The 25115-nt window shown below is 38.3% G+C and overlaps 1 protein-coding gene and 1 pseudogene across 15 annotated transcripts in view; one reads left to right on the plus strand and one right to left on the minus strand.

Moving 5' to 3' along the window:
* NRXN1 (neurexin 1) overlaps nucleotides 1-25115 on the plus strand; it is a 1115884-nt gene that overhangs the window by 439344 nt on the left and 651425 nt on the right. The window lies entirely within an intron of this gene.
* On the minus strand, nucleotides 9272-9699 carry LOC103020836 (60S ribosomal protein L26-like; annotated as a pseudogene).

The following is a 25115-nucleotide window of genomic DNA, read 5'->3' on the forward strand; positions in this document are numbered from 1 at the left end:
ATTATAGAGTGCTATGGATACTTCTAGAAAGGTCTGTGATAGGGCCAGGATTTAACATGAAGGATCAAAAGACCCTAAGCCTCCAGTTTTAAAAGGAGAAAACTGAAACAGACCAAGGGAGAGATGTTAAGGGTTGATCTAGCAAGGGAAGAATGGGGAATAACCAACAATCCAGAGGGACCTCAAAGGTAGAATCAAGGTGACTTGATGAGTTTTGGGGAAGAAAGAATAAAAAATACCAAGACAAGACAAATCTATATATTTCAACCAAAACAAAGCAATCAAACCAGATCTTTTTCTTCAGATCAGAGCTCAAAGGAATGGGGAACAAGAGCAGTGGGAAGCATGAAGGAAGTAAGAAAACGGGCTTCCCGGGATGCACTTTTTGATTGTTTGGACTGCACAACTCTGAAAGTTGGCCAGCACGTGTGAAGTGTAACCCAATGCATTTTACTTAACCTCTCTGAGCACCAGGTTTTTCCTCTGTCAAGTGAGGGGATTAAGTTTTATGTACTTTAAGGTCCTTTCCTACAGTGTTTAAGTCCTGAGGTAAACCCTTCCTATGGTAGTGGTTACAAACACATAAGCATTTTTTACAAAGCTATCTGAAAGTCCTATTCTCAAAAGTCCTCTAGCCAAAAAGGTTCTAACATATCACTCTGAGTGACCTTCATTATCCTCAAAAGATAAGAAAAGATAAGATTTTTTTCCACCTCCCTGATCAAAAACAGAACAAAACAACAAACAAAATGCTCCTAAAATCTAAGACAAAATGTGGGTTGAAAGAGATTCCTATCTTCCTGCTTAGTTTATTATTTTTTCTTTCTTTCTTCTCACCTTGCCCTTAAGGAAAGTTTGGCAAAGCCTCCAGAATCAGATTATCAAGAAGCAGCACAAATTTAAGAGCCTTTCTCTGCCCAGGCCCTTGAAGTCTTTCTGAGGCCACCACCTGCTTTGATGCTGGGAGGCCAGCATTCTCATTAAGTTTTATGGTTTTCAATCAAACAAGCTTCATCGCTCTAAACCCATAGCCAGTCCCACAGTCCAGTAATAGGGCATATGATGAAAACACTCAGTGTTTTAAAAAATTCAAAACACGAGATATGCTTCCACTGCTATGTACCTCCTTGATTTCTAGCAAAGGTAGGCGGACGGGTTCTGCATGTCATTGCCTTGTAGTTTATTTTTAAATAACAATTTGAGTCTAGGAGAGGGATGGTGCTTGTGAACAGGTGAGTGATCTCTGCCAGAGAGTAGAATGATATTATTTTAAGAATGATATTTTTAGGGATTGGCTCCGAGGAAAGTTTTAGCCTGGAAATTTTTAACCTGGAGCAGGGAGATACCAGAGGCCAAGTATGTCTTCGGTTCTTTGGAAGGAAAAATACTCATACCCATCTCTCCCTCCCGGCTCTAGGGCTGAAATGCATTAAAGAAGAGAAATCAGAGAGGAACTATCTCTGCAGTTGGTACTATGATCACACATGCTAAGCAGTGAGTAAGTGTGGGAGGAGGTGAAAGTGTCAGCAGAAGAGATGGACGAGACTCAAAAAGTGCTTTCTCCTGCTCCAGGGTTATTATAGTCTGCTTCCCTCTTTGCCGGAATCCATGTTCCCTTTCATTCTGTTAAGAATACAGAGTGTATCTGAACATCCAATAATTTTATTAGGAGGGAAGGAAAGAAGGAAGGAAGGAGAAAGAGATTGAGAGAGGGAGAGGGAGAACTTATTTTTGATAATCCTCTTTGTTAGTGGGAAAAATAACATATACAAAATTCAAATATAAGAGCAACTATAAGAAGGTACATGATGATTCAAAGAAGAAAATTCTGAATGGTGGCGAGATCTTTTAACAAAAACATAATTACAATTTAAATACAGGGGATCTCTATGGGGCTTTAAAGAAAAGAAAAATTAAGAGACATGATTTAATCTAGCTTTCCATGGAATTTTCCAGGACGCCAAAACCGTATCTGAGGAAGAGGTTGGGGACGATGTTTACTCCCACTTTCCCGTCCATAATCCTGAGATGTTATTTTTTAATTTAATTTTATTTTTTGGTCCTGAGATCCCATATCCAATATAGTGCATGTGTGGTTGTCTGTATTTTCTGTGCCACCTAGTTGATGAATTTCCCAAATCTGGATGAAATACATTGGAGTCCATTAAACTGTAGCTGTTCACGTTCCCAGCCTTTTCCATAAGGCTATACAATTTTAAAGAAAAAGAAAAGATGGTATCACTTCATCCTCTTCAAAATGAAGGGAGAACTGAAGAGGCATGTTTTGGCCTCTCTGTTAACCATTAGTAGAGCTGGGTAGAGAAATAGGTCTTATGATTCTTGCTCCAGACTCTTTCACATTATAGCTCCTTCTACCAGCTTCTATCTTATTGTTGATTCCTTCCTAACTTCCTGGAACCAGTGAGCACTGCAGGTATCTAAGATGTCATAGTTCTGTTTGATAACACCTGGCTTGTGTCTGACTAATCAATGAGATAAAATTGCCTCGGAGCAAAGAAGGAGCTAAGCTTATCTTATGCAACAGTACATTTTCATGGTATTTAAATACACTCTAATCTATAATGTGCATGGCAGACCTGGCAGACTGTAACTAAATTGAAGTGGTTTTTAGATCCTCCAGGTCAACTCTATATAAACTTACGAAAGTCTACTTAAAGCAGGTGTTAATGCACAGTAAAATTATCATGAAAAAAAATTTTTCTTAAGCTTGTGGCTTAATTTCAAATTTCAGACTCTTCTCTCCACTCTTACTATTTCTTAAGCACTTTCCAAATGACCATTTTGGACCTTCTTGATTGCATTGCAGAAGTCAAGGTCATGATTTCTGAGAGTTAATCTCATAATCACTTGAGTAAACTCAAGCTTTTGACATACTATATCTGACCCCATTCATCAGAATTTCTATTGTTCCAGTAGCATCCTAAAACTCATGTATATAGCACGTGTGTCAACCTAATATCACACCATTTGAAGGACAGATCCAAGAGCTAAATTCTCAAATGCCTAAGCATATTGGATCCTTGCAACACCCTGATTTAATTTACCTATAACTTCCTTCTTAGGTAGTCATGTTATCCTATAAACATCAAGTGTTAGCATCAGAAGAAAATATAGCAGCATATATCATAGTGGTTAGAAAAAAAAAAACAAAACCTAATGACACAAGTGAGGAAACTAAGACATAGTTAGATTAAGTGACTTTCCCCAAATTGTTATTACTATTATTTGCAGAGATGTCTCTAATAAGTTGGGTATCCTTGATACACCCAATACAATCTTCAGTTTACCAAAATAATAACTATGTTGGTAGAAGCAAGCGCAACATTACTCAGTACTTCTTTCCCCTAATTTTCATTTACGGATAAACTTAGAATGGGAAAAGGCATTTTTCCATTGCCAGTTTCTTAAATGTCACAATCTTTCATGTCATTTTTCTCTTCTTTTATTCTTACCAGAACTTTAATGATCATATGATTCCACAAGCATCTCTCAAATTAACCTTGAGTTTCTTGTCTGTCATCATCTAACAGAAAAGTTTATCACGAGCTGTTGGACAAAGGTCACAGTTCAGTTATTCCTCTAGAAACTTTACTTCTAAGTAGAGTTGTGAGCTTTTGCAGGGCCCATAAAACATGTCTTTCACATTTATTACTATCCCTTGCCACAGAAAGCAAATCCTAGTATTTTCACTTAGAAATTCCACACTCCCCCTTATTTTTAGTCTCCTATCATAACCAAACTCTACAGGTTATACCATATCTATCACTGCAAGGATGTAACTGTAATTAAGTAATAGAATTCTAATTAAGCAATTATGTGTGTTCTTATCATTTTCAGAAAAAAAAATAGTTCACTTCAGGATTTTTTTTTTTTAAGCTTTTCAACAACCTGCTGTATTTAAGCAGTTCTTTCTTCTTGCTTTTGGAGTCAGGTACCTCTCTTCTAATTATTATTTTTGTTCCTCATTTAATCTAAAACTCTGTCTAGGCAATTTGCAATATTAATTTCTCATATAAGCAGTCAATCTGCTTTCCTACATTTGATTTTGCATCCCCCAATTTCTGAAATGACTTTCTGCTCTCCTTCAATTAGGTTTATAGTTATTGAGATGACTAAAATCCACTCTACCAACTGACAAAACAATTATTCACCCTTTCCACCCTGTTTAAAATGCATTAAATTTCTATCCACAACTGGAATTAAAATGCATTTTCTAACTTCTTATAGAAAACATCAAACCATTTCTGATGATTTCCTTTACATCAAGCGCAACTGCCTCAACCCCAATTAGCACAACAAATTTCTCAATCATGTATTCCCTCCTCTGATGAAGAAATTGTGACTTGGTTTCTGGGATGTTGACTCATACAACTTTCACTGAAGCATATTTGCTCTGAATTACTTCTCTTTCTCATTTCTCCTTATCTTAAAATTCCTCTTTCCTGCAACACCCAACCCCTCATGTTTTTGGAAAAGCATCACCAAGTATATTTGCTTTATTACACCATAATTTTTAAGTCAAGTTTGTTTTTTTTTTTTTTTAGTATTTTGCACTTAGCATTGTGGGAGTACTCACAGACTTTCCCCCGAAATAGCTTACCATCAAACTGGGAGGTCAGATTTCAAAAGGTAAACATATTTGTTTATTTCTTCAGTGTTTAGTGATCACCTTCTAAAGGCTCATTTTATTTGGAGCCATTTGATTTATCAATTTTTATAAGGTCTGAATCCGAACTCTTAGTGACCTTGTAATCTAAGAGTAAGGTGGTTTATTGTATGGGCCTTAGAGGAGTACTGCCTAGGACTTGGTTTTGGTCTGACCTTGTGCAAGTAAGTCACAGTCTGTCCCTCTGTTTCCTCATCACCTCATTTATAAAGTAGAGCTATAAAAGTATCTCACGAGGTATTTGTGAGGTTTAAATGAGATACTTAATGAACCTTTAGGAGAATTAAGGATTAGAGCTGATAAGCATGAATATGACTGGCACTGAGATATTTTACACATATTATTTAATCTTCATAATAAACAAGTAGGGTGATGATTATTCTCTGTGATTTTTCTTTTCCCCCTAAGGAGATGGCTCAGGAGAGCTAAGTAATTTGTCTGAGGCTTCATCCTGTTAGTACATTGAACAAAGTTTCAAAATAATTCAGTCTGATTCTAAAACCTGTTTTAGGGCAACAGCAGGGAGAGAGTTGAATAAAGGTGGAAAAAATAAGTTTTGTTTTAAACTCATTCATTTATTTGTTCAACAAATTGACATGGAGGAGGTATTGAAGCTTTGGAAATGGACATGCTCATTGAGAAAAGTAATGAGGGGAGACAGGAGGAGACTCATTCATTTTTTTATTCTAAAAAACATGTACTCAACACTGAGCTGCATTCCCAGTGTGTGCTGGCTGCTGGGCAACAAACGAGAAAATCTATTTTGTGCCTAAAAAACCTGCAGAGAGATTCCTCTGCTGCTATGGAACGCAGGACAGATGCTCAAGTGAAAGATTAGGAGCCATTCACACAGAGGAGGTATAGAAGATTTGGGAACGTACATGCCCATCGTAGAAGGTAACTAGAAGAGAGGCAGGAAGAGACTGGAACCACCTGCACCTTGAGAAGTACCTATGTTAAGAAATAAGGGCAGGGAGAGAAGACAGGGAAGAGGTCAGAAGGGAAGGGAAGGGACGTACCCCAGAGTCTAGGGCAGGAACCTAATGACAGGTAAGACCACAGAAGGGGACAGCTTGACAGGGGGCCTTATGGCTGGGGAGGAAGAGGTAGATGCTTGAAAGTAGATACTTGGGCTGCTACAGCGTATCAGAGACACCAAGCACGCTGACACATCAGTCAGAGTTTTAAGGGATTGTGATGTGGCTAGAGGATATTCTCATTTGAGGCAACTAGGACAAAGACCCAGATCAAGCCTAGGACAGAACCATGACCCTCCCAAGAGAGGCTCCACCATCTGACTTTGCTTATTTAGAATCAAGTCCTAGGAATTTTTTTCCATAGGCCTCTTAAAGACCTGAGGAGCAAGCCAACAGGACCCTTCTTCCAGACAGACTAGGGGAATCCCTACTGCAACGTCCTGTGTAGGGTGGGGCCCCTAAAGGCTTCTGAACCAGATGGGCAGATGGGTCCCTCCTCCCAGGGAGAACCAGCAAAGTTCACCATCTGTTTTGCCAGATACAAATCTTTCTCTTTGTAAGTTTGACCTGGCCAAGCCATTTCTTCTAGTAGTTGCAATGAAATTGTGAACTACACAGCATTCCAGTTCAGGCACAGTGGAAGAGTGGAGAGAGTTAAGGATCTAGAGTTAGACAAATCTGCACTCCAATCCTGGGTCCAGCATTATTGATGAATTGTGCAACCTCTTTGTATGTGAGTTTTTTGTATAATGAGAGAGGATAACAAAGGGTTATTTTGACAATTTAAAATGGCGTATATCAACCTAGAAGCACAAAGAGGGGATGCTCCCCAAAACAGAAGCATTTTAAATAGTATAGCATATAGTATGAAAAACAGTAACAATTATTATAAAAGACATGGGAGATCTGAGAAAGGACAAGGATCTGAGAAAAGGTGTTAGAGGCAACTCTGAAAGAGCAATGGTCCCAAGAACTCAGATTGCAAGAGGTTAAGGAAAAAGTGGTTAGTGAAGAGATAGAAGAAGTCTTTTTTTTTTTTTTTTTTTTTTTTTGAGGAAAGTTGGCAATGATCAGAAGGAGAGATAGACTATTTGGACTATTGATGGAAGAAGTCTAATACTGAAGGGAAATTTCTAACTCCTGATCATAACTATGAAATCAAAACAAATGTGAAAATCAGTTCTAATCTAGCTGGGAATACATATGCTTTTGAAAAGTTAGTTTTCTTATAGGAAACTGCTAATGGAGTTTTAGGGGGACTTTAGGAGAGAGAAATTGAAAATGCTGGAAAGATAATAGCTTCTATAGCATGTTGTTTATTCTTACTTTATAACCTTTATTTATTTTTGCGTTGTTTCAGCTCTTGGGCCTCATTTTATTCATGCCATAGCAAGCTGGAGGGGAACAATTAAGAAATGCAGTTAATAACAGCAATGGACATTAAAATGATGCTGGACTCTAAGCCCTCACTTGAAAAAATAGCTGGGATGCCTACTCCTCAACTCCTCCCTCCCTATGGCAGAATTCCAAGTGATGTGCATTCTCTGAGACAGCCTTTCCAATCTTCCTGGGACCACCATGGGTGCTATTCTTTGATCCGCTTCCATTAATCTTACATTTGTCTGCCAGGGAAAACTATTCATACTCATAGTCTCAAATGTTGACCCTGACACCCTTGCTAAGGTGCTTCCCTCACTTGGAACAGGGGTGGGGGTGAGGAGTTGGGGAGGAGTGGGGCGAGGTGCACCTCTTTTCTTACTCTGGCACATAAATCATAGTCAAAGAATTTGGAACATGCCCCATTCCCTACAAAAAAAAAAAAAAGAGAGAGCAAGAGAGAGAAAATAGTACAGAGAACAACTGAGTAACCTTCAAAGCATCTCTTATATCTCAAAACAATTAATTAGAGACCATATTCTTTCCCGCTTTCAAAATTCAGAACATATTTTCTGTCAAATCAGATCACAGTCTAAGAAAATGTTCCTTTTTCTTGGTTGAATGTCTTAAACTCAGCACACTAGGGTCTCACCATCAGTTCCAAAGCCCTCTTTATATTTTATTCAAGATGGCCACTACAACCTCATAAAAATATACACCCAATGCTTGATCTCCCCAGCATACCAGAATTTCCAACCTAGATGTGCAAATTGGACCCAAATTGGATGCTTCATTATTGTTTCTGTTGGTTCCTTCTGAGCAGAGGTCTTCTCTTATTCATTAGAGTATCCCTCCTAGTGCTTGGAGAGTGGCTTGGACATAGGCACACAATACAGGTTGGCTGAATAAATGAGCAAATAAATTGGTATAGAGCATCACAGAGGGGTCAGCCCTAAACAGTATGAGAGTCTTCTCTAATGTTGAGGCAGGATGGAAGGAAGAAGGGAGATGAGGACCCTATGGTGAAAGACGGAGAAAAGGGAAAATGAGAACCCCCCAAGTTTAGCACCCTTTTTTAGGATTCAGGTGGTGCTAGACTGAATGGAATCAAGGACCAAAACATAAACATAAATAATTGCTTCAACGATTAAGTAGCACGCAGCCCATTTATACCATTCTCGTGGGTCTTTAGGAAGAGACATTCCTCAGCCCATTTTCTCCAGGCCCTGCTCTGTCTTAGAAGGCTTTATTTTTTGGCTTAATGATTCTCTTTTAGCATAACACACACTACCATGTCTAATACAGTTGTCAGAAGGCGCTTCTCCATGTTTAATGAACTGGAGCAAATGGTTCCCTCTATGGCCCACCCACACTGATGCTTACAGGCGTTGAAGGTTGCCAGATAGTTCTAATGTGTATTTTGATTTCTCTTAGGACAAGGAAATTTATAGACATATGAATAAAGTTTCAGTTTACATAGATATGACCATATGTCCTGATCTGCCTTGATATCAAATACGAAATACAAAACTAAGGAATTTTAAACATACTTTTATAAGTGCAAGTATACTTTATCAGTTTGGACATATTTTTAGCTGTGATGCATAACAATTATATTATTGTCTCAGATTGCTAATTTTAAAGGAATGTGTCACTATTTATTAGTTTCCTTTTCACAATTTTCACCTTTTTAAAAATATCTTTTCATAGGTTTCATAGGCTGGGATGCCAAGGGTATTGTTGTCATACAACTTCAAGTGTATGATAATATCTATTTTTCTTTAAGGTTTCTAATATGTGCCATCCAACAGCATGTTTTCAACATCATAGATGTATTGGATATAAGAACAACTATCACTTGCCACATAAAACATTTCTGTAATCTCTAAAACATGGCCAAAACATGTAGATGTTACTAAAGAAGTCAAGGGAATTTTGGCTACTTTCCCCTTTGCAAACAACAAATAAAATTACATTGTACAATTAATACACAAAATCTATTCTGTTAGAACCACCAGCCGTAGTGATCAGATCTACTCCAAACATATGATGCTCTATTTGGGTCTATTTGATTCATAAAACGTTTTCCTTTCTACCGTCTAAATCTTATTTTATGAGTCATGGTTTTAAAAATTGATAGTATTAAAGACAAAAGTTGAATGTCTTACTATATTTTTAATTTAAAAATATTTTTCATTTTAACAGTTTTTAATGAAAGTTGTATATAAGATCATTTCTGCATCTTCTCAATTGTTTCTCCCTTATATTTGCCCTTTTCCTTTCCGACTTGGCACGGTTTGGCTTTAGGCTCAAGGATCTTTTTTTGGTCTTCGCCCAGTTTAGTGATAACCACCTTGCTAGGGTGAATGCGTGCACGCTCAGTTGTGCCATCAGCCTTCTCCCGCTGCTCTCGCTCAGTGTAGATGACATATTTCTTTCTGGAAACCTGGACTACTTTGCTAATTTGCTGCCCTGTGTAGCACCCTCACACAACTTGAACTTCATCCTTTCGGATGGGCATGAATGGAGCATGGTCCTTCTGCCTCAGCTCTTTGGAAAGAGGAGAAGACATAATCATCCTGCGAACGTGGGAAGTGCATTGACATGCCTTTTACGGTTCTTGCCTCAGTCAGAAATCACAAAGGGATTGAATTTCATTTTGGCCGCCGGCACTTCAGTGATCTTCCTGTATTTTTTGTACTGCACAGTTGGTATAATAGAGAAAGCTATGGGAGAAATGTATATACTTGTAAGGTCCATGTTCTTTAAGTATATATATATATACAAGTTTCCATTGATACCAGGTGACGTAGGCCCCATGGGTTCATGTCCAATCCACTTGTCAGTGCGGAAGAACTGAGGTAGAGCTGGGCTGATTGGGATGAAGAAAATATTCTCTACGTATCTTTTGTGCATTCACATAAAATGGATCCCCTTAGTTATCTCACATAGCAGATACTCACCTAATCATGCTTTAGTTTATAAGACTCAGGAGAAGTGACACTTGATCAAAAACCCATGGCTCTGTTTACATAAGCAGCACAAACAATCTGATCTTAGGTAATTTCATTTTGAAATGACTGAGGGCAGGGCACTGAGGGCGAGGCGGAGGAAAACAGTGTGCTCTATTTGGCCCAGGCCAGGGGCTTTTTAGGACTGGCAACTCTTGATCACTACACTGATTTTGGCCCATTTGGCTGGGATGCCTTCCTAAGTAACGTGCCCCAGGAACCTGCTCTGTTTCCCCATCTTCATGACAAGCTTCCTGATGCTGGTGTTTTGGTGCAATTTTGTCCTCTGCACTTAGATGATGTTTTTTTTCCAGACTTCTTTCTCTGAATTCCTCTGTGATCATGTACACACCACACACACACATGTTTCTCGCTATGAGCATCCTTTCCACTGAACTAGGTTCCTGTTTAAAAAAAAAAAAAAGCATCCAAAGGGTCAAGCTTGACACAACAGATTACACGGTCTTTAGAGGTGGACAGTCTGTGCTCTGAAACCTGTGGCCCTCTCTATCCTGGTTAAGGAGAGAACCTGGAGGAGTCCTGGAAGTCTTCTTGCTCTTTGCTCCCTGCACCGAGAGCAAGCTCTGTTTCCAAAGTCACCTCTCCCGATTCCGTTGACACCACGAGCTCGGAAAACCCTCCTGTGCTGTCATTGTTAGAACGTCTGTTACATCTCACAGAGGTGCTCTGGGCTCACGTACCTGCTACCCAAGTGCATGAAGAAGATGCCCCACTACCCTCTTTCTTCTGGGGTGTGTACACTGTAGGCAGGTGGCAGTTTACATGCTGCCTTTTTAGGCCTGTTTATGTGTTTCTAGTGTCATTTGCCCTTGCCCTTGAAAACTCTGGAAATTGACTGCCGGAGTCTCAAATCTGGCTTTAATACTTAGTGATTGTATAACTTGAATGAGCTTCTTTATTTCATCTGTAAAACAGAGGTAATAGGAGTAATTGTTGTAGCTAGCAGGCAGGGCTTATGTTAAGGAGATGCTGCATTCAAAAAGTTTAGCACAGTGAGTGGTCCATAATAAGTGGTCACTAAGCTATAGATGTTATTCTTATCCCCTCCTTTATTATGTGTTCTTGGACCTTCAGGGGCAAGGTTGGAAAGGATTTGAGGCCTGCTTAACCAAGGTCAGAATTTGGATCCAGCACAATAACTGTCTGAGATACACACAAAGGGTTTTAGAAACCTCAGACATGTTGTAATTCTGTGGGAATGCAGCTTAATAGCCAAGCGAAGGAAGCCAAGCCTGAATCTTTGCTGAAGGGCACTTGACTCGTGTTTAACAGGCAAACTGGGGCATGCTTCCAGGCTCAGCTTTGGGGCATCTGCTGAGGGATGAGAAAGATGCTGTCTCCCACCTAGCAGACTCGCTCCTCCCCAGCACAGCATGGAGACCTCGCTGACGTCAGCCCCCTTGGGAAGAGCCCTGAATGCAGGAAAGAATCATAATAGCAAGGAAAGGAACTGGAAAAAGATTCAGAGAAACATCAAGGAGCAAGGAAATCATAGGTATCGTGATAATTAAAATTAGATAACCCAGAACTTCCCCAGACCTACATTTCTTATGTCACTGTCATCTTTTGTCCTACTTTCCCCTTTCTGTAGATCATAATCTGACTTTCCTTAAAGATCTGAGTCAAACGTATATATATGGTAGAGCTTTCCTTGACTGTCCTGTTTATAAAAAGAGAGGACTTCAGACTCTTTATACTGAATAGCCCTTCCTCCCTTATGTAGCTATTTTTTCCCCTTTATCCATTCATCAAACATTTATTATGTGGTGACTTTAGACAAGAAATCAAGCTTAGCGCTGGGGATAAAATGTTGAATAACTTCAGTCTCTGTCATCAAAGTGCTGCCTCTATACTATCTCCCCACCAAATTGTTGGATGAACGGCTAAAACACCGTGGACCCTTTCTTCGCTTCTTTTCAGCACATTGATCACTAGCCTTTGTACATATTTTGTCAGCCGTTATGTCAAAACTGTTCACCAAAAACAGAGACCTCTATGGAAGAAACCATGTTTGATACAGAACACCCTCGATTCAGGACAGGAAATCAGAATATTTAGAGTATAGTGGGCTAATGCCAGTTGTCCAGGAGAATGCCATATAATGTCCCATGTTCTCATGGATTAGGGATGTAAAAGTGTTCAGATCATGGGAAAAGCTATGTATACTAACAGAATACTCTGGATTGTTTCATAGATAAAACGGCATCACAGAAAGTAGTTCACAGGCAATGTTATAAAGAACCAGCATTTCATGGAGCTATATGAAACAGTGCATGTATTGTACAAGCACATTTTGTAACCATAGCACTGTAAAATTCTATCATTGTGAATAGTAAATACAATCTTGATAAAATCTCCAATTGAGAATTTATCTAACGGTTCTGATTTAAAACTGCATGTGAATAACTGATTTTAAAAATTAATTAACAATGCTTTGGAAACACTCCACATTTACAAGAGCCTTTAAAGTTTGTAAAGTTTTAAAATTTATTTTATTATGCTCAATACTTGAGCAGCAATGAACCTTACATAGTAATTGGCATGTAACAGGTGCTGCATAAATATATTCACTAGAGTATCCATTCATTCACTATTTGTGAAGAATCTGCTATATTCCAGGTACTGTTGGATGTGACAGGGTATAAAGCAGAATGGTTTCTGACTTCCCATGGAGTTTACAATCTAATGGGTGAGAGAGACATATGCCTAGAGAACCAGCAGTAGTTAGACACCTGTCTATTTTCAGAACAGATAGGATGAATTTCTGATTAATCTGAGAAAATTAAGTGAAAATAGATAAGTGAATGCAGAAAAACCAGTAAGTAGCTGAGAACAGACTAGAACGGAGATATGGTGTCTGAACCATGGCACATAGTATGGTAAGGAATACGTGAAGGGGAGCAAGGCAGACGGCAAGCACCCCAGGGTCGTACATCTCCTACATGCTCACATTTTTATACAGATTATACTCATTCTACACACTTCCATTAAAATATATGGTTTTATGAGGTACAGATTCTTTGAGCCCTTTTTGTGAAAGATGCAATATCACAGTTATTATTTGAGTTTAGCAATGCTATTTTTTATTATTCAGCATTGATCAATAAGGCTCTGATTCTATTTTTTCACAATACTGCATAGTGGGACATGAGGAACATGTGAAAGAGCGGCTTCCTCACTTATAAGGTTTGCCTTTTGGTTTTCAAAAAATGCCTATTGAATAACTCTACTAGAGCATGGTCTAGCCTCAGCAGAACTGGATTTATGGCCTGGATGTGTGATGTGGGGAAACAGTTTACTGTGATATGCCCGAGCTTCCAGCAGGTTTGTTTGTAGGGATTTTGCTTACGGGTAAAATGCCTCATCTTTATTGAGTGCCAAGAACATAGTAGGCACTCAAAAAAAAAAAGAGAAAAAGAAAAGATAACTCTTACCAGAATAATCATTATAATACTTTATTTCGTTTACATTTATTTAATACTAATACTATCTTACCATGGTTGACACTGTTAACTTTGAAAAGAACATTCACATATTATCACAACTGATTCTCACAAGACTTTCCCAAACCTCCATTTTATCTACCACATTCATAATTGTACCATATTTATGTATTACCTATATTATCACTTAATATTTTCCATTTAAACTTAATTTACTTTTGAAATTAATCTCATCTTAAAGTAATATTATCCATAAAATTACAACTTTAATATGCTAGTTATGCTTTTTCCTTCCAAGTACACATGCAAATAAATATAACCTGGAAATTAAATACAGTTTTTGAACACCTAAGAGCACCCACCACATCACCAGGGGTATGAGTCCCAATTTTCAAAATTACAGGGCAACTTTGTGAAATAGGCGCAACAAGGATTTGTATGTTCATTTCTCTAGTGAGACACTTGAGGCTCAGAGAAGTTAAGAAGGTTTTTATAGTAAAACACAGTCTATACAGCCAGATAGGGAGAGATGGTGTCTCGCCTGAGGTCAGGGATCTAGATGAAGACAAATCTGGCATTGGAACCCAGCTTGCACACCTCCCTGTTGTAAATTCTTTCTAGCTACTCTCTCTTTTTGGAAGTTCTTTCTCCTAACACAGAACAGAAGCAATATGTTGGTATCACATGCAAGTATAATAATGATATTCATGAATATTTGATTTATCTAGCATAAGCCAAGAACCCAACATGTATTTTCATAAAGCTAGTTACAATAACAGGTGATTTATATTAAAATAAAATAATAATACATTATTAAAAACATTTTATTACATATCTACCTATACCTCTAAATTCCCGAATTGTTTTCAATAACTGTTCGGACATTCGCTTCTGTGTGTCCCAAACCCTTCTGATTAGGGAATGGGTAGCAAAACAGATATACACACTCTCACTTTCACTGGAATGGAAAAGGATTTGAGGTTAAAGCAAAACGACTTTTAGTAGAGGCATGCTATGGGGCTGCTAAGTAAGATTTCTGAGATAGTTCCTTTGTGAGGAGAACTCTTTTGGTTAAGCCATTATTGACTCGTATTGAATAAGGCTTTGACCAATATATTCATTCATTCAATCCAAAAGTTTTGAATATGTTCATACTATGTACCAGACACTATTCTAGGTTGGAATACAGTAGTGAACAAAAGGGCTTTTTTTTTTTTTTTTTTTACCTTTATGGAGCTTATACTGACTGTACTGTAAGGACCTAGACACTAAACAAATTTTAAAAATATATAATTCATCTGTGGATAGTATGTGTTTTTGAGAAAAGTCAATGTCCCTGGGCCAGGAGAAGAAGAGGGCAGCAATTTCACATAAGATGGTCACAGAGTTCTACACTGACAAGGTGACATGGGAACAAAAACCCGAAGAAGGTGAGGGAGTGATCCTGTGGCCACATTGAGGGAGATCATTCTGGGCAGACAGAAGAGCAAGTGCAAACACTCAGAGGGATGAGCAGATCTGGGGGGTTCCAGAAGTAGCCAAAAGGCCAGTGGGGCTGGAGCGAAGTAAGTAAGAGGAGGTGGATCCCAGGGGGAGGGGTCAGGGTCAGTTTGAGAAGGACTTTGGCTTCTTGTCCGGTAACGTGTATGTCACCAGCCTGTTTTCTCCAGCAGAAAGAAAATCTGTGTGGCTCTGCCCTCAGAGGTGTTTAGGAATTGTCACTGCCTACCAGAGTGCCTGAATGGATGCTACCAGGTATAACTGAATGACTTCTCTTAGGAGACTGGTGCTTCCTCAGGTTACTGCTTTATGCTTCACTAAAACACAAGAACTCATAATCATCCCTAAATTTGGCAGCATGAATGAATCATCTGAATGAGTGCAGTGATTCTCTTTACCGATGCCCCATCAACAACCGACTAACACACTGATTGAGAAGGAAATCATTCACTGAGTCAGTAGAAATGTCTGTGTGCTTGATACTTTTAATAATTTTGATTTCACCGAAAAAAGAAAACTAGCCCCCTTTTATAAAGAGCACTGACTCTACTGGGTACTGAGTAAAGTACTTTGCATCTATCTATACAATTTTAATTTTCACTATAATCCTATAGGGCAGGTTTTGTTGTTGTTGTTGTTAATTGTGGTTAAAAAAAAAAACAACATAAAATTTACCATCTTAACCATAAGTGTACAGTCAAGAGTGTTAAGCATATTCTTATTGTTGTGCAGCAGATCTCTAGAACTTTTTCGTCTTGCAAAACTGTAACTCTATATCCATTAAACAACTCTGCATTTCCCTCTCCCCAGTGCCTGTTAACCACCATTCTACTTTCTGTTTCTATGTATTTGACTACTTTAGATACCTCATATAAGTGGAATCGTATAGTATTTTTTTTTTTGACTGGCTTATTTCACTTAGGGGCAGGTTTTTAAAAAAATGTTTGTTTTATTTAAATCCCAGTTTAACACATGAAGAGACCAATGTTTAGAAAGTTTAATTAACTTGCTTAAAGCCATTCAGTTACTAAGTGGTACTGAGGACTTGAATCCAAGTCTAATGATAAAACCCATGCACTTAACTACTTACTACTCCACTATTTCTCAAACCAGAATGCTCAGAATCTGTGGGAAGAAGGTGAGGTATGTAGATTTATTCTTGGGGACCTTTGAATTTTCTATTTCCTTTAAAAGTTTGCAACACTATTCCAGTGTGAGGAATGCAGTGCCAAACTGAAGTGACAGAGCCTGTGGCTTGATGCCAGACTCAAGAACATCCTAAATTCCTCACTTATTACTTGTGTTTGACACACTGACCTTTCCATTTGTATGTGGGGCTGAGATTAAGAACTCTCTTTCACATTCATGTAGATATACTGAGATTGACCCAACACATCAAGCTATGGTGACAGTATTGACGCTGACCATCTACTTACCAAGCCCAGACCACCCATTCATTTAGGTTTTCATCCTTGGGTCAGAGAAAATCCTTCAGTTAACAGAGGGAAACTTGATCTTCCTTGTTCCACCACCAGCACATTTCCAAGTCATTTGATGTCAAAATAAGAATAATTCATCATATTCACCTTCTCTGCCAAGAGCTGTCCATGTGTTCCTTACTTTTTTCAGAAAAGAGCTAAGATAATTTAAATATTGTTAAACATAAAAGATAAATGTTGGGTGGTTGGTAGGAAATAAATAGAACATTCACGGTGACCACATTTTCCAAACCAAGGAAACCAGGACAGACGGGCTGACGGGTACAAGTGTATTTATGGGGTACGTGGAAGAGACTATTTGATCAAGACTGACCTAGAAATATAGGAACATATGGTCACCCAAAAAACTTGGTATTCTCCATTTTTAGCATATTGAGTTTAAAGGATAATTGTTGGCTTGCCTTGAACAAAAGTAAAAGAACTTCCTTAGGGCAACAGATCTTTGAAGCCATTAACTATGGGGATTGATGGGAATGTTATCTCTAAATCAGACATTTTCAAGGACATATTAAGGTAGTGCACTGGGTAGACTTTTTCTTTCCATATACTTAGGAAGGGAAAAGGAGAATTAGAATATTATCAATTCCATGGTTTCATTCAACAAACATTTACTGTGCTCCAGTCAAATGTCCAGCTCATTGCTAGTTACTTGGGGTCAAGGTGAGGAGTAGGAATCATAGACCTAAAGCACACAAAATACAGTGGGACAGATACTTATAGTAATTTTAATATAATATTTTGGGTATCATTATCTTACTTTTTTACATGTGCCAGGAGAGTGACTAAGCCTTGACAACTGGAAGATCATGAGGGCTGGGTTATCTGTTCTGGATCTTAAATGTCAAATAAAATTTTACCTTGTGGAGAAGGAATTTCTAGATTTTGTGAACCTTAAGCCTAATGTCCTCAGTACAATACTTGGTGAATAGGAAGTGCTCAATAAAGTTTGGCTGCTTAGCCTTTGGACATTTGGTGAGTAACACTGTATGCCAGGTATTGTGCTAGGGGCACTAAGATACAAGAGTTAACATGACCTAGTCTTTAACCTCAGTAAACATGGTTTCCTTGTGGAAACAGGCAGGTAAAGAGGTAATTGCAGTATTCTGTTGTAAGTCCTCTGATGGGGTGAACCCTTAGTGCTATGGCAGATCCAGAAGGGGGTGTCAGGGAAGGCTTCTTGGCCTTATACCAGTGAGTTTTGAAAGGTGAGTAGATTAACCAGGTTAAAAGGTTGGGGAAGGGAGAGTTGACAAACACTGAATAAGTAAGTGGGTCAGAGAGAAAGGAGAGAAGAAAGAAATGGAGGAAGGGAGACAATATATACAAAGTGATGGCTTCCTTGGGGAGGAAAAAGTTTATTGTGATTGGACTCTAGGGTTTTTGAAAGTGAGTAACAGGCAATGAAGTTATTAAGATACATGGGATCAGTTATGCTGGCCATTGTGAGGACTGGCAACTTAAACCCATATGATTCAAGCCAGGAAACTGGAAGCTACTGGAGGTGCTTCTGGGTAAGTACTTATATGAATATTTTAGACATAAACGCAACGCTAAAGGTATAAGATGTTTTGATTTTTTTTTCTTGACAGATCCCAAAGTATGGTTAACAAAGAACTTGAGAAGCTAGTTAGACTACATTTGTGTGTTAGCTTTACTAGTGGTTTTCCCTCTCTCTTCTCTGTGTCCTTCTTGCCATCTTTGTTTTATCCTATTTTGTCTTTTCTTCCATCTGCTAAGTAATTATTTTTATGCCCTATTTTTAGGGTCAGAATTTTGTTAGCCACATATAAAATCAATATTTAAAGCCAAATCTGCATTTTATGTTGAGGAATACTTTAGCCTGGTAAGTAAGAAAACATTTTGAAGATCAGACAGAATTCCTGGATGTTAACAATATTTAATTATCATGAACAGGTGGTTTGTATGTTCTCAAACAGTATCTTATTAATTTATGACTTTTTGAAATCAGAAAAACCATAACCTTTCTGTGATGGTATACCAGAGTAAAATTTTACTATGTATACAACATTTTTTTGTTAAGATGTCATTGCCCAATGTGGCCTAGCCCAAGTTCTAAAGTGTACCTAGTTTATAGTACCTAGTTCATAACCTTGGGTCTGCCTCTAAATAACTGTATGTGCTTGGATAGATAAGTACCCCGTCTGGACTCTGAAATATAACCTAGTTTGGCTCCACCATTCCTCGCTAGATATCTTATTGCCTAGGACAAACAGCTGCCTGCTCTGTGCTTGGCGTTCTCAAGAGACCATCAGAGACTCCTGCTGGTTCCTTTTCCTCATAACCGTGACGTCCTCTCTTGTGATCCCTCCAAAATCTCCTACTTCACTTTAAACCTATTTTTCCTTTTTGATTCCCTTTGCATCTAAAAAGATTGTCACAGAAAACTCTTGTTTAAGAGTTTGGCACATACTTATCTGTTGAAGACATATTTAAATTAAACCTCTTAGTTTTCTTTCACTGGGCTACAAATCTATCTTTTCTATCATCTACATATCTTACGGGAAGGTGAAATTTGGCCAATTTGGATTTTTTTGGTTTTAAATTATTTGAAGAGAGATGAATAAGCTCTTTATAAAAGTGGGAGTGGTAATATGAGTATTCATTATTATTTGGATTAGTCATTATCAGGCATTTGGCATGTATAGATAAAAGATGCTGCCACATTAAACTGAAAAGTGTAGGCCAAGTAAGAATATTTTTCAGTTTTTTAATCTTTCTTTCTTTTTTTTCTTTTAGCTCCTTATTTATTCTGGCCTGGTCTAGTGACTTGATTTAACCAATAGAATGCCTTTCCATTCCGAGGCAATCTATTGGGCCTTTCCAAGTCTAAGCCTAAAGGAGGCCTGGCAGCTTCAATTTTTGCTTTTGGGAGCCCTGACCCACTACATAAGAAGTTTGGTCTGGAAGAGACCATGTGGTAAGGTCACATAAGGAGAGACCCTGAGTCTACATGGAGAGAAGCCATGTGTCCCAGCTGTCCCCAAAGGTGCCACTCAGCCCAGCAGTTGCTTCAGCTCAGAACTTTGAATCTGGAGTGAGCAATGCAGAGGGGCAAGAGGTTTAAGACTTGTTCTGAAAGACCAGCATCTTGTTTCCAGTGGCAGCCTCTGAGACAAGGGCAAGAGTGGGGACTCAGTATCCAGTACAGACAGAATCTTCTTTTAATGCAATTTCTGGTCCCCTAACATCCCTCATTTTCCACTTAAAAAAAAAAAAAAGGAAGATTAAAAAAAATTTTTTCGCCCATTTCTTCCGTACCCACTTCCTGCCTCTGACAACCACCAATCTGTTCTCTGTATCTATGAGCTTGGTTTTGTTTCTTAACTTTTTGTTTGTTTGTTTGATTAGATCCTGCATATAAGAGGGATCATATGGCGTTTGTCTTTCTCTGTCTGACTTATTTCACTTAGCATAATACCCTCCAAGTTCATCCATGTTCTTGCAAATGGCAAAATTTCATTTTTTATGGTTGAATAATATTCCCGTGTGTGTGTGTGTGTCTGTGTGTGTGGCACAATTTCTTTATCCATTCACCCTTTGATGGACACTTAAGTTACTTAAGTTGTTTCCATATCTTGGCTATTGCAAATAATGCTTCAAGGAACATGGGGTGCATACATCTTTTTGAGTTAGTGATTGCATTTTCTTCAGGTAAATACCCAGAAGTGGAATTGCTGGATCATATGGTAGTTTCTTTTCTTCCTTCCTTCCTTCCTTCCTTTCTTCCTTCCTTCCTTCCTCCCCCCTTCCTTCCTTCCTTCCTTCCTTTCTTTCCTTCTTTCTTTCTTTCTTTCTTTCTTTCTTTCTTTCTCTTTCTTTCTTTCTCTCCCTTCCTTCCTCCCCCTTCTCTCTCTTTCTTTCTTTCTCTCTTTCTTTCTATCTTTCTTTCCTTCTTTCTCTCTCTCTTTCTCTCTCTTCCTTCCTCCCCCTTCCTTCCTTCCTTTCTTCCTTCCTTTCTTCCTTCCTTTCTTTCTTTCTTTCTTTCTTTCTTTCTTTCTTTCTCTTTCTTTTTCTTTCTTTCTTTCCTTCTTTCTCTCTCTGTCTTTCTCTCTCTTCCTTCCTTCCTCCCTCCTCCCTTCCTTTCTTTCTTTCTCCCTTCCTTCCTTCCTTTTTTAAGAAACCTCCATACTGTTATCCATAGCGGCTGTACCAATTTACATTCCCACCAACAGTGTGCAAGAGTTCCCTTTTCTCCACCTCCTCACCAACACTTGCTATTTCTTGTCTTTTTGATAACAGCCATTCTAACAGGTGCATTTGGTCTTAACAGCGCTCTAGACAGTGTAGGAACTGGGAATATAGCCCAAGACACAAGCCCTTCTGCTCAGGGACATAATCATGAGAGGGAGATGAGCCACAGAGGAACAGCACTGTACCACTGAGCCAGGCTCCCACCCCAATGAGAGAGAAACCCCAGTTTCAGATATCCAGAATGTGCTGCCTCCTGCTCTAGGTAGCCTCTTGCCCAGTGTATGTCTTCATCCTTCCTTCCAGCCTTCCTTCACTTGTCATATTTTTTGGTCCTCTTAGCTTTCTCTTCCAGCATCTATTGGAGAAATTGGTGAGTTAGAATTTGCTTATAAACCGTTCCTCTCAATTTTATCTCTAGGGGAAATAATATTGTTACCTATGTCAATCAGGTAACCACTAAAAATAATTATATTTTTAGACTGTAATTAACTAATTAACACCAATGTGCTGAATTAATGTATGATTATCTTTAAATGCTCTTTTTTTCTAAACATATCAAAATCAGGATTCCTCTAACTATCTTTGTATATGGGTGTGTGTATGGGGCATTTAGCGGAAGACTGGATGCTATCAATAAACAACAGAGCTAAAATTAAAAATTAGATCCAGAACCATGCTTTGGGGAATTTTCATCTCTGAATTATTAATTTTCAGGTCTGTTTTGTAACTCCTTTTTCTTTCTTGCAAGATGTGGACATGAGTTTTCTTCTGGGAATATGAAGTTTAGGCATGATTTAATTCTCTAAGTGTTTACTGAATATTTATTATATGCAATTAGGTATTCTAAAATCTGCAGGGGATATAGAGAAGAATAAGAACTGTTTTCAAACCCCTTGGGAAAAGAGCATTGCAAGAGGGAATATAAAGCAAATGACTTGGAGCAGAAAACATCTTTTTACATCAAAACATTGTCTTAAAAACCCACCAGCAGAAAATATAACCATCTCCTGCTAACTCTAGTTATCTAAAGTTTCTACACTGCCATCTTTCCTATGTAGATCTCAGGCAAGGATGTGCCTGACGTTTGCACTGGGTCTCCAGTGGTGGGATTATTTATACTAACCCAGTCATATTTTCCTACTAGTTTCTCCTTCATACTGCGTGCACATCTGTGGAAAAGTTGGGTGACAGTAGCGCAACCTGGGTGAATCTTGTTATATTCATCATATGTGGAGCTCCCAGATCACTTCCCCCACCCTCACCAGATTAGATCACGACTCTTTGTGACTTTGTGGTCTCTTTAGGAATCCAATACAGGCTTTCCTTATTTAGCAGTGCTACCCTAGCAGCATAAAATATAAAATGAAATCAGTCCCCTCCCAGACTTCCTAGTCTCTCAAGACATTAGCTGAGAATCAGTTTTCCTCCCAGCCCTGTAAATTGCATGGCAGCTGGCCTGCATTAGAAGCTGATACAAAACTAGGCATCTCATTTCACTCTACCCACAATTTGGTGAGTAGGGTTTATGTTACTAAGATTAGGATCATTTGACTTAAGTAAAATATTAATTTCTTGAATGATCTCTGTAAAGGAACATGTCAAAATGGGAAATTCAGCTTAAGGGAAAAGAAATCTGAAAATGTCACAAGTGCTCGAGGTAAAGAAGTGATAGTTTCATGTTATCTAATCCAGGGCTAAGCCCAGATGCCCTCAGTGGTGAGAGCGAGTCTGGGAGAGTGAGTGGTGGGAGGGTGGATTTAGCCTTCTTAAAATTGTCATCACCACCTCTCTAGTGACCTCAAAACAAAATAATTATAGTGTAATTCCTTGCTCTGAACAATTTACATCTTTTCATATGTACCTAGAGTGTAAATAAAAATGTGTTGCACATTTTGCTATTTTTGTATACTGTAACATACAATACAGTACTGTGGTGGATACACGAACCTACACATTTGATAAAATTGAGTGGAACTAAGTACACACATACCCACAGATACACACATACAAATGAGTACAAAAGAGTCAGAAATCCCTGTATTAGATAGGTGGGTTGGATCAATGTCAATATCCTGGTCGTGATGTTGTACTAAACTTTTTCAAGATGCTACTATTAGTGGTAGTGAGCAATAGGAAAGTGGACAATAGGTATGTAGCATCTCCCTGTACTTTCTTACAACTACATGTGAAGCTGCCGCTATCTCAATGCAAATTTTTTTTTAAAGTTATGAGCTTGTTATGCAAATGCAGCTTCAAAACAAGTCTCCTAAGCAACCCCTTTCAAACATTGTGGACCCTAACCCTTCCTATATGACATTCTGGAACTGATATCCTGAGCCCTGGACACTATTCTCCTGCTGTAAACAAATATTTAAAAAGTGATTTATGAGAAATAGAGGGCTCTAAGAAGGAAAAACCCAAGAAAAATCTGGAACATTGAATTCAATGTTGGAATAGGAGATGTTCAGGGCCATTGTGTTCTTTTTTTTTTTTTTTTTTTCCTGAATTCTTTTTTTTTTTTTTTTTTAAACCTTTCTTACAACACTTCTTAATTTTTATTTATTTATTTATTTTTGCTGTGTTGGGTCTTCGTTTCTGTGCGAGGGCTTTCTCTAGTTGTGGCAAGCAGGGGCCTCTCTTCATCGCGGTGCGCGGGCCTCTCACTATCGCGGCCTCTCTTGCTGTGGAGCACAGGCTCCAGATGCGCAGGCTCAGTAATTGTGGCTCACGGGCCCAGTTGCTCCGTGGCATGTGGGATCTTCCCAGACCAGGGCTCGAACCCGCGTCCCCTGCATTGGCAGGCAGATTCTCAACCGCTGCGCCACCAGGGAAGCCCCATTGTGTTCTTTTTAATATTCTTCATGAACTTGTCATCCTGAGGCTTCATGATGAGGCTTCATGAACTTGTCACGGGATGGGTAGCACCAAATTTTAGCCTTTAATGATTTTAAAAAGTTAAGAAAAAATAATTTCTCTTTTGCTCAATTTAGATTACAATTTTCCTAGCTTTTAATCTACATTTAAATATGATTTAGGAAACTCAGGCCAGACTTCTTAATCCCTACTGATGCACAAATAAAAAAGTAACTAGATCACATTATTGCATACTATAGATAAGCTTATTGGTTAGTAACTGTTTGAACAATCTCTCCCATCTCCTAAAAACTTGGGTTTCCCAATAAAGTATAACTATTCTGAATTTCTGTGCCTTCAATTTAGTTTTTTCCTTCAGAAAGACATACTATTGGGCATCTATAAAAAATTATATCAGCCAGATACTATTACCATTCCATATATACTATGGCAGTTTTCTTTATATTTGTTCCAAATCTTTAGTTATAACAGTAAATATAATACCCTGCATAGTCTCATTAATTGGTATTTTATATACTATTCAGCCTAGACATGGATAGCTATAAAACTAATTATTAATGTTCTTCAGCTAAACGTTTAGTTAAAGTAAAACTGGAACTCCTTGCATTGTGTGATATTAGGAACCAAAATATGGAATGCTATTGGGCACTAATGTTAAAGCAAAATCAATCTTAAAAGTCCACTTAGATACTTTTAACAGTTAACTATTTTTACATAAATCTTCAGCTAGTATATATGCAGCTCATAATTATCTATTGTAGTGGTGAGGCTTATTTTATATTCACCGATATTAACAACATTTTATATGGGATCTCAAATCTTTCACTTATGCTAGTAACAGAGAAAAATGAGTAAGTTTGAATTTCATATCTTATTTCTCCACACCATTCTCAGAGTTCTTCATCAGCTGGCATTATTTATTCATTGATTTCTCTGTGTAAAGTATCACACTGAGAATGGTTTGGAAGTGAAAAAATGCTGAGATTAGGAAATGTAATAATGGTTCAGAATATTCACAACCAATAGGTAGTAGTTTATCACTTGCTATGATGGTAATATAGAAACAAATTCTGGGTGAGAATATGGCTGCTGACCACAAGGAGCTTATTATTAAAATGGTAGAAAGGATTAGCAAGAGTATAATAAATTCTATCATAGAGGTATGGTATTTACAAGTTACAGCTCCAAAGAATGGCTACTTAATCACAGAGGAGATAGGCAACTGGGTAAGGAGAGAGAAGGCCAGAGGGAGGAGAATGAGAAAATCAAAAGGCCATTGGGAAAGCCTTGTTTTAGGAGGAGGAGGAATTGGCAGTGCTTTCAAAAGAGAGCTACTGTCATTCAGTTCCTGACCAAGCAGGATGCAAACAGATTCAGTGTTTGCAATGCAAGACCTGCATCTATTTACATAGAATATATAAAGGAAATGTGGAGGCATGTTGAAGGTTTGTGTATGTGTCTGTGAGCGTGTGCACGCGCACGCGCGCGCGTGTGTGTATGTGTGTGTCTGATAA

This window comes from Balaenoptera acutorostrata, chromosome 12 (assembly GCF_949987535.1).
Source record: "Balaenoptera acutorostrata chromosome 12, mBalAcu1.1, whole genome shotgun sequence".
NCBI lineage: Eukaryota > Metazoa > Chordata > Mammalia > Artiodactyla > Balaenopteridae > Balaenoptera > Balaenoptera acutorostrata.